Consider the following 9767-nt stretch of genomic DNA (forward strand, 5'->3'; position numbering starts at 1 on the left):
ATCGTCGATGAAGACTATGACAAATTTGTCCAAATACGGCTTGCAGACGCGATTCATGAGATCCATGAACGCAGCCGGTGCATTTGTGAGCCCAAAAGGCATCACTAGGAACTCGTAATGACCATAGCGAGTCCTAAATGCTGTCTTATGTACATCCTCATCTCTGACCCTTAGTTGATGATAGCCCGACCTTAAGTCGATCTTTGAGAAGTAGCTCGCTCCTAGCAGCTGATCGAACAGATCATCGATCCTCGGCAAAGGATATATGTTCTTTATGGTAACTTTATTTAGCTCTCGGTAGTCGATGCACAACCGGATCGATCCGTCCTTCTTCTTTACAAATAGGACTGGTGCTCCCCAGGGAGATGAACTAGGTCTGATAAAACCTTTCGCCAGCAGTTCATCCAACTGGGTCCTCAGTTCTTTCATTTCCGTTGGAGCTAGCCTGTAAGGTGCTCTTGCTATCGGAGCTGCTCCAGGAATGATGTCTATTCTGAACTCCACTTGTCTATCTGGTGGCAAACCAGGTAGTTCTTTAGGAAAAACCTCGGGGTATTCAGAAATGACAGGAAGATCCTCGATCTTCGCCTTCGGTTCTTCAATTATCACCTGAGCCATGTAAATTACGCAGCCTCTGTTCAAACACCTTGAAGCTTTGAGCATAGATACGTCCTCGGGTAACCCGTACTGCGTATCTCCTCGAATGGTAAGTGATTCACCACTCGGAGTCTTTACCACTATATGCCTCTTGCCGCAAATGATTTGGGCCTGATTACGGGATAACCAGTCCATGCCTAGGACTATGTCGAAACCCGCTAGTTTGAAGGGAAGTAGAGATAGAGGAAAAGAATGGTACTTAATGGATATTTCACATCCCTCTAAGACAGTGGAGACGGTTTCTATCGTGCCGTCTGCTAACTCTACTTCGTATTTCGCATCAAGGGTTTTGATAGGCATATTAGTAGTTGGCAAAATTTCTGGTCTACAAAGGATTTATCAGCGCCAGAATCGAATAGTACTCTTGCAAATATATTATTTACGAGAAAAGTACCTGTAAGCACGTTGTCGTTCTGGACCGCTTCCTTTGCATCCATGCGAAAAACTCTCGCATTTGACTTCTTTGTCTCTTCCGCCTTCTTGGCATACTTATGGCAGTTACTCTTGATGTGCCCCTTTTCGTTACAACCATAGCAGGTTGCATCCTTGATCTTTTTGCACTCCACAGTCTTATGATCCTTGGACTTGCATAGTCCACAGGAAGGAGTCTTTGATTGCGACTGTGAGTTCGATGCAAATCTACATTTCCCAGAGTGGGGTTTCTTGCAGATTTTGCAGTTGGGCCTTTCACCAGCTTGCCCATCTTTCTTTGTCTCAGCCCCTCTCTTGCCGTCACCGTTTCCACGGTGCTTCTTTCCAGATTTTCGTGAGGTATCATCCTCCCGTTTCCTCTTCTCAGCCTCCTTGCTCCTTAGGGTCCTCAGACGGACAGCGTCTAAGGTGAGAGACAAGGAGAGGTCAGTAACTGACCTGAAGGTCGTCGGCCGAGAGGCCTTTACACTCGCCTTTATTGCGGGCTCCAAGCCCCCAATGAAACGGGCGATTCTTCGGGGTTCTGGTGTCACAAGGTATGGGACCAGACGAGACATCGTATTGAAGCTCGTCAAATATGCCTGGCAGTCCAGGTTCGTCATCACCAGTGACACAAAGTCAGCCTCGATCTTCTCAACCTCATGCTGAGGGCAGTAGTTTTCCTTAATGAGAGCAATAAATTCCTCCCATGTCATCTTGTACAAAGCAGACTTACCAGATGTCTGCACCAACGCCCTCCACCATGCCAGGGCCTCGCCCTTAAATGACTGGGACACATACTTCACCACATCCCTCTCTGCACACCCGCTGATGTCCACAATAGTGTCCATCTCATCTAGCCAGGTGATACAATCCACAGCACCTTTCTCCCCTGTAAATTCCCGGGGCTTACAAGATACAAAGTATTTGTAGGTGCAACCCTTAGCATTTGATGCATCAGTATATTCTCTATCGCGATGAACGCTGTTCTCAGTGGACGAGTGTTTGTCGTCATCTTTCTTGGGTTGAGAGGGTGGTTTGGAGTGTGTCTTTGGTTTAGAGGGTGGTTTTGACACGGTTCTGCCTTGGGACTCAGTATATTGACGATCAAGAGCTGCCTGAACAGCATTGTCAATCAGAGCCTTCAGTTGTGCGCCTGTCAAATGCACTGGCGTATTGTCGTAGTCATCTTCATTAGTATGGCTATTCTCTCCGTTGGGATCCGCCATTGTAACTTGAATCTGTTACAGAAGATAACAAAATTTTATTCAGGAGATTATTATATAATTGTCTTTTATGACAATTTGTCAACCATGGTACAGAGACCATATTTGGTTAACTTATTATTTCATTACATATTAGGATTTGAATATATCCTATTTCAGCTATATAAATAGTATTGGCGGCATAAAGCCTAATCGCGAGGATGTTTTATGATTTTAGCCGAGATTTCAGAGAATCAAAGGCATAGAGATTTGAACCGTAGTTCTTTTATCTCTTTCTGACAGGGAGTCATAGACCACCACTGCCTTTTGTCGTTATAAGACAATTATTACAGCCCATAGGCACTACACCTCTAATGGATGTTTTAATATGGTTGGCCCGTAGGCACTACATCTCTAATGGATGTTTTAATATGGTTGGCCCGTAGGCACTACATCACTAATGGATGTTTTTAATAATTCTGGCCCGTAGGCACTACATCACTAATGGATGTTTTAATAATACTGGCCCGTAGGCACTACATCACTAATGGATGTTTTAGTAATATTGGCCCGTAGGCACTACATCATTAATGGATGTTTTAATAAGATTGATCACCTTCATTGGTGATTTAACCCACGATTTATAAATCATTTAGTTGGGTTTTGAAATCCTTAAAGGATTATTGTATAAGAATGACGTGCGTGATTTTAACGAATCACATCTGCCATGATTGTTAACATGCGTACAGAGGTTAACAGGGAATCAGAATCTTTTCAATTAGGTCGTACCATCTTGACTGGATCTTAAAAGACACCAAGCTAGGTTTCACCTTTTAAGATTCTTTATCTAGGCAAATCAATATAAAAGGAATGGTTTTGATTTATTTTATACATATTAAAACAAAACTCATAACATACATTCCATAATCTCAAATACAATTACATATTGCCCTAAACGGGTCTTTCAAATAGTACTTACCTCCTTAGAGGTATAAAATAAGTGACAAGTCCACGCAGGGACTAACATAAGATAAATGTCCATGCAAGGACTTAAAAGATAAGTCCACGTAGGGACTGATTTCAAAGTAGAAATTACATTAGTACAACTATTAAGGGCTAGTGGTCACGTTTCTTCTTTTTGCCCTTTAGTAGGTTCGCCAAGCCCTTGAGAAATCCTCGGTGGCTTTTCTTCTCTTCCTCGAACTCTCTCTCCACACGATCTAGTCGATGGAGTATTTCTTCCTGTTCAGGAGGAGAGAAACGTGGTTGTGGCGCTTGATGCGGAACTGGAGGTCTGGGAGGTATTGGATACCCATGAGCTGAGTAGTCCGGTGGTCCCATGTTTCCATGTGCTCCGTCAGGGTAGCGCGCATTATATCTTGCCGACACGACATATGGGTCGCGCTCATAGCCGTAGTTGTATTGTGCTTGTGACGGTTCGAACGGGTTGTAAGCCGTTGGACCCGTGTAAGCAGGTATGGGTTGGTCATACCCAAATGGTGGCGAATTTTGTGCAGCTGGTGCGGAGTTCGCCTCCTGTATAGGACTTGAAGGTCCTTCTTCTTGTAGTGGCGGATAGTGGCTACTACTAGAATGTCGAGGAGTGCTGAAGTGGATACCCCCTCCTCCTCGTGTAGACATACGAGCATTTGTCCTCCTACGCCTTGGCGGATCAGGTATTACTGGTTGCGCCGGTGGCGGAGGTGGTGGCGTAACTGCCACAAAGCGTGAATCCTCAGAGGGATCCTGTGGATGTCGCGGTTGTTGAGATGTCTGTTGAGGTGGCGTGTAGTACCACTCATGTCGGTCGAACAACGCTTGGAAACTGTCTGGTCCCTGGTAGGGTGTGCCATGGAAGGATGACCCATCAGAGACTTCTATCGGATGCGTGGGCGTACCACGAGCAGGTTCAGCTGGATCAGTATCTTCATCCATATGGTCTTCGGAGAAGTGATCTTGTGGCCCTAATGGAACAAAGCCTGAAGGTTCCTGTATGTAGTCAGCCGGATTAAACTGACCTATGAAGTATGGAGTAGGGTCGTCGTAATTTCGGTGCGATACCGAACGTTGTAGAGGTATGAAGGAAGGTTGTGGGTTGTTGGGATCATTCTCTGAGTTTGGTCCAAAGGAATGCCGATAAGATGGCGTCGAGCTGTGCGAGGTGGAATGCCTCGCGGATTCGTAGAGATCTCTTCATCGTTGTGGTTCTTCGCTCCTTGTCATTGAAGGATGTCTTGTACCTGATGGTCCAGCTTCGTTATCGTGATGTGTCACGATATCTCCTCTGCCTCTTCTTCCCCTTCCTCTTCCTCGGAATATAACAGGAGGCATTTTCCTGCTTTATAAAACTTTAAATTCCAATAATAAAAGAAAAGACAAAACTGGAATAACAATTCGAATTTGTCCTAAGTTCTTGTCTAGACTCAAGTATGTGCAATTGTGTCATTGAGATTAAACACATTAGGATAGTGTTTAATTCACTCAACGTTGGCTCTAATACCAACCTGTCACACCCCGATTTCCACGTGTCTCACCGGTGGGCCCGGTGGGGGATTACCGTGACGATGTTGGCAACAATATAGTCAAACCACACAGTTATATAAATGCACAGCGGAAGCTTAAGATAAATATTTAAATTTCAACCTCTGGTTGTAATATCAAATGTATTACAGAAGTTGAATATATCCACAGCGGATCAAAAAAATCATAAATATTGTTCATTCAGATGCAGCATCGAGTTTGCGAGACTATGTACGATGCTTAGGACGCCTATACCAGCCCATTTCGTATAGTACCTGCACTTAATCTTTTTGGGGAAAATACGTCAGTTTACACTGGTAAATACATTCAACTGACACATTTGAAAATGTTTATTTAAAATTGATTTGGATGCACAAGGCACAAACTCTTTTATAACTTGGGAAAATTATTAAAATCTTGTGAACGTTTTACATGTTCTTTTATGCGTTCAGTAGCCCGGGTCGTGCCGGGTTAAAGATTTATAGACACACCACATTGCGTAAAACCGTAGTATAAAAACCAACGGCTACGTCTTTTAATTTAATGTCGACAATATATACCGGGTGTACGCCTACACCGGGATGTCGATGGTCGTGGCCATTTCGTAAAATGATGCCAAGGATATCCGGGACAACGGTCATTAAACCCCCCAAAGGCTTTTAAGAAACAAAACTGTTTAAATGAGCCGATCATATTATTAATTAACCACCTAAGCGGTGGAAAAATATAATGCTCAATCAAGCGGTATTAATATACCGTAACCCAAGCCCATATAGGGGAAATAAGTTAAAGTATTTACCTTTGCAAGTATATTTCCTTAATTTGGATTAAATCACCGATAGCTTTTACTGGGGCTCCTAATCTGGAACGAAGGTTTTAATTAACCTCTTAGAATCCTAACGAGTCGTTATAATGGCCGTAGCCTAGACCGGTTGGTTCCGATATGTGAATATGGTTTGATCGCGTGAAAAGGCGAAAACCGAGAATGGAGTGTGATTCTGACCCAACAAGTTCAGAGACTTGTTTTATATGGGTTTATGGTTCACACTCTGGAATTTGGGGTTTAAATAATATAATTTGACCCGTATCGGCTAATTTATGAAAACTAGTTTCATAAGCCGAACCGTGCGCGCAATAGGCGAAACGGTTAACCATGAGAGTCGTACGCTTATTTCCTAAGTCAATATGCCTTAAAGAGGTTGTGGTATCAGTAGGATACCTTCCGTGATGCCCGTAACGAGTTTAAGTTAATATTATGCCCCGTAGGGGCTTTTTGGTCATTTTAAAGACTTTAAAAGGGCTTTTCGAGTTCTACAGGAAATCTGAGTTTCCCGAACAGTTTATAAAGTCTAAAATACTTTATTTATTATTTAAAATCAGTAGCAACTGGAATCGGGTCAAAAGACCTTGTAGAACTCAAGTTTTGGCCGAAAAGGGCATATTCGGTATTTACCGAACCGTAGCCATAACTGCAGGTTATGAGCAAGGTAAAATTTATTAAAAATCTTTAAAATTCCCAAAATATTATTTTAATACAGTGGGTAAAAGTTTTGGTGACGAAATCTTGGTTTAGATAGGTGTTATGCTAATTGCGCCGTTAATTACTAAAGTTTACTTTAATTGCGCTTTTTAGCATAACTCTCATTCTAGACCTCGGATTGACGTGAAACTTTAAGGACATGCTTATAATTTGATAATCAAGGTTCTGGTCCGTTCACATGTCCGAAATATTCGTTTTATCTTTAAAATGGCGTTACGGTCAACTTTTTAGGCGATTAACGGAAATGCGTAAGAGACTCGGATAACTCATGACCCGATCACAGAGGTTTATACCATCATGTAACCTGGTCCTAAGAGAATCCTAAGGTATATCTATACCTCACTAAAACGGGTCAGAACTAAAGTCAAAGCAAAAGTCAAACTTTTGCGACATTCGGCTCCGAACCGGGTCAATATAGCAAACGGTCGATTCAAACGAGCGCAAACAGGTTTATATACTTAATATCATGTTTTATAAGTGTCAAAACAGGTTTCATAACATATACATTACAGATTATGTACAAAACGGCAAAATAGCTTTCTGTTGACTTTTTAAGTGCGCGTTTGACTCGATATTTGACATAGTTAGAGTGGTGATCAGAGGGAACCCTTTTAGGGGTTTATTACCCACATAAATACCAACTCATAACTATCTTTGATTCGTCGTAATACTGAACCATCACTGATTTATTGTAAAGTCAAACCGTAGTTACGACGGTTTGGTTTTTTTTAGCTATTTACTAAGGAAATGTGAAACCACAAAGGGTTAGATCACTTACAGAAGCTTGAGACTTGTCTGTAGAGCAAAGAAGAAGACTTGGATGCTCTTGAAATGATCAGATAGAAGTGTTTTGAGTTGTGATGAACTTATGGACATAACCTTGCTATTTATAGCCAATGTCATGGTCCAAGATCATCACACAAGGGTCTACAAGTGCCCTTGGATGAATGGCAGGTGTCTTGGAGGATTATGGGTCGAGTAGGGGGCACCCATGCCTCATTTATTGGTTCTTGGTCGTTCATAATGCTCAAAAGGCAAGATGTTACAACTTTCTGCATCTGGGCGTCCCACGCGGCCCGCATGGAAGTTCCATGCCATTTTAATGCGGGTCGCCTAAGATTTGAATATCATGCGTGTAAAAGAGAAGGCTCGCGGCCCGCCTCAACTTAACCATAACCATCACGCGGGTCGCGAGAGGCCTGGTTTCCAGAAATTTTAAATCTTTTGAAATGATTACGAAATCCTGGTAATTAATAACGAAATCCTTCGTAATGATTTACCTGACCTTTCGGGTTTGAAGGGGTAACTTTGCGGTTTGGCCCTTGGTTAATTACAACTAAGGACCTCGTGTTATTTACCCGCGTTGTTAAGTCCCCGGTTAGTTTATTAATTTATTCTAATTTATTCAGAAAGCCTTCACTTTCATTATTGACGCTTTTAACCCTTCTCCTACGAATTCGATCGTAACTTTCTCGTTTCATAACGAAACTTCGCGAAATTTATATATAGTGAGTGTATAATACCGTTACAAAGCCTTGGGAACGTTAAAGGGTCACTCAGAGGTATAATTAAACATGTTGACACAGTTAACCCCTGTAGCTTGTAATCTCTCACTTTCTTTCGTGTTTCGCTTTCGTACGATCTATGATACATTCGTTTGAAGGTTCAAGCATTTATTTAGGGTTACTATACAGTATATTTACCCTTGTTGACATTTATAACCCTCGAATTTACATACTTTCAAGGTTTGTCAAAATTAGTCCTTTATTAAATACAAATGCCACGTGTAATCAAGTGACACGTGTTAACACATTATTGGACGCAAAAATTCGAGGTGTTACAAAAATGATAAACACCGGATTGTAAACTAACACACTTGCATACGATTAAGAATATCATCTGATACAAGAGTCTCGAAATTGCTTCTAGATGTTCAACCCTATAATGACTAACAAGATGTCGTTATATAGGTTATCCTAATATCGAAACTCTAATCCCATGTAAAACTGAAAACCCCTAAGCCCATCTCAAGATCTAATAAGCTTGATCTCGAGATATTACAAACTCGGCCCACACCATAATTCCCTAAACCTTTTAAGGTCCTAACAATATCCACCACAAATCGTTTAGGAACCTCACTTCATCTTGAATCTCGAAGCCCAACCATAGCGAGAAATTCCGGGGAATGAAAAATTAAATATAAACCAAAGAGAACCGGTGCATGAAAAAGTATTAATCTTGATTTGAAAGAACAACAACCAATCATTGATTTGGTCAGGAACCAATTACAGAAAAAAGATCATCAAAACATATAGAATTATTTTAAGAAATTAAAGTGTTAATTGTGTTTAAAGGACGATCTAGTGATAAAACCATTCCAATAGAAGAAAGCTTTTGACATATTAACTTTTGAAAGTTCAAAATCGTACTTTTGAAAATACAAAATCGAAAAAAAAAACTCTCAGCGACGGAATATCATAAATGAGAAAATATATATTTGAGCACTTTAAAGAAATGAGAAAGAAACCGAAGACAAACACTATGGCACAAAATAGTATTGCTTATTTTTATTTGAACTAGAATTGATTCCCCCATGTTGCGGGGTATGTTTTTAACGTGAATCGGAATTTCTTTTGTAATTGCTTATCGATCAAAATGTAGATTAACTGAAAAAACTTCCATAAAAATAAACATGAAAGCGGATTATATTTGACATACTCATGGAAAGTAAAAAATTTTGAATTTATGTTGTCTAGTGAAAGTGTATTATATTTGATCCGGTTCGTTTTCGAACAAAATTTACATCAAAAGGTAGCCCAACTAAAAACGTCCATAAAAAAGTCTTAGGAGTTTTGCATAAACTTGTTAGAAAGCTAAATTTCGGTTGTAACTACATAAACTTAATTAACTTAGTTGATAAATAATGTTTGAAATGCATTCAAATATGTATTTTCACTTGAAACAAATATATTCAAAGAATAACTTAAACCCTTAAATTCCTATATTTAAATAATACAAATGTGCTGGTGGAGAAAAAATAAAAGAAAAGAAAGTAAAGTATTCAAAACCTACGTGAGAAATAGGTGTATTTGCCGAAGGAGAAAAAGATTAAAGAAAAGAAACTAAAGTGGCCAAAAATCAAGTGATACGAAAGTAACTGGCGCAAAACAACGATGTGTTTTGATGTAGATAATAAAATGGTTTTCGAAGGTAGGGATGAACATGGGAAACAAGCAGAAGTGTAAATTAGAAGAAGAAAAACTTTGATTTTAAATGTTATTTGTTTCATATAAATATGGATTGACAAAATACATTTGCCCTTCTTTAAAAGCTAACTGGCTTTAGCCCTGATACCCTAACCTATTACAAAATTGAAACCATAAAATTTTAATCTGTTAAAAAAACTTAGTACTTAAAATTGTTACTTTGTGTAA

Source organism: Helianthus annuus, chromosome 12 (assembly GCF_002127325.2).
Source record: "Helianthus annuus cultivar XRQ/B chromosome 12, HanXRQr2.0-SUNRISE, whole genome shotgun sequence".
NCBI classification, from domain to species: domain Eukaryota; kingdom Viridiplantae; phylum Streptophyta; class Magnoliopsida; order Asterales; family Asteraceae; genus Helianthus; species Helianthus annuus.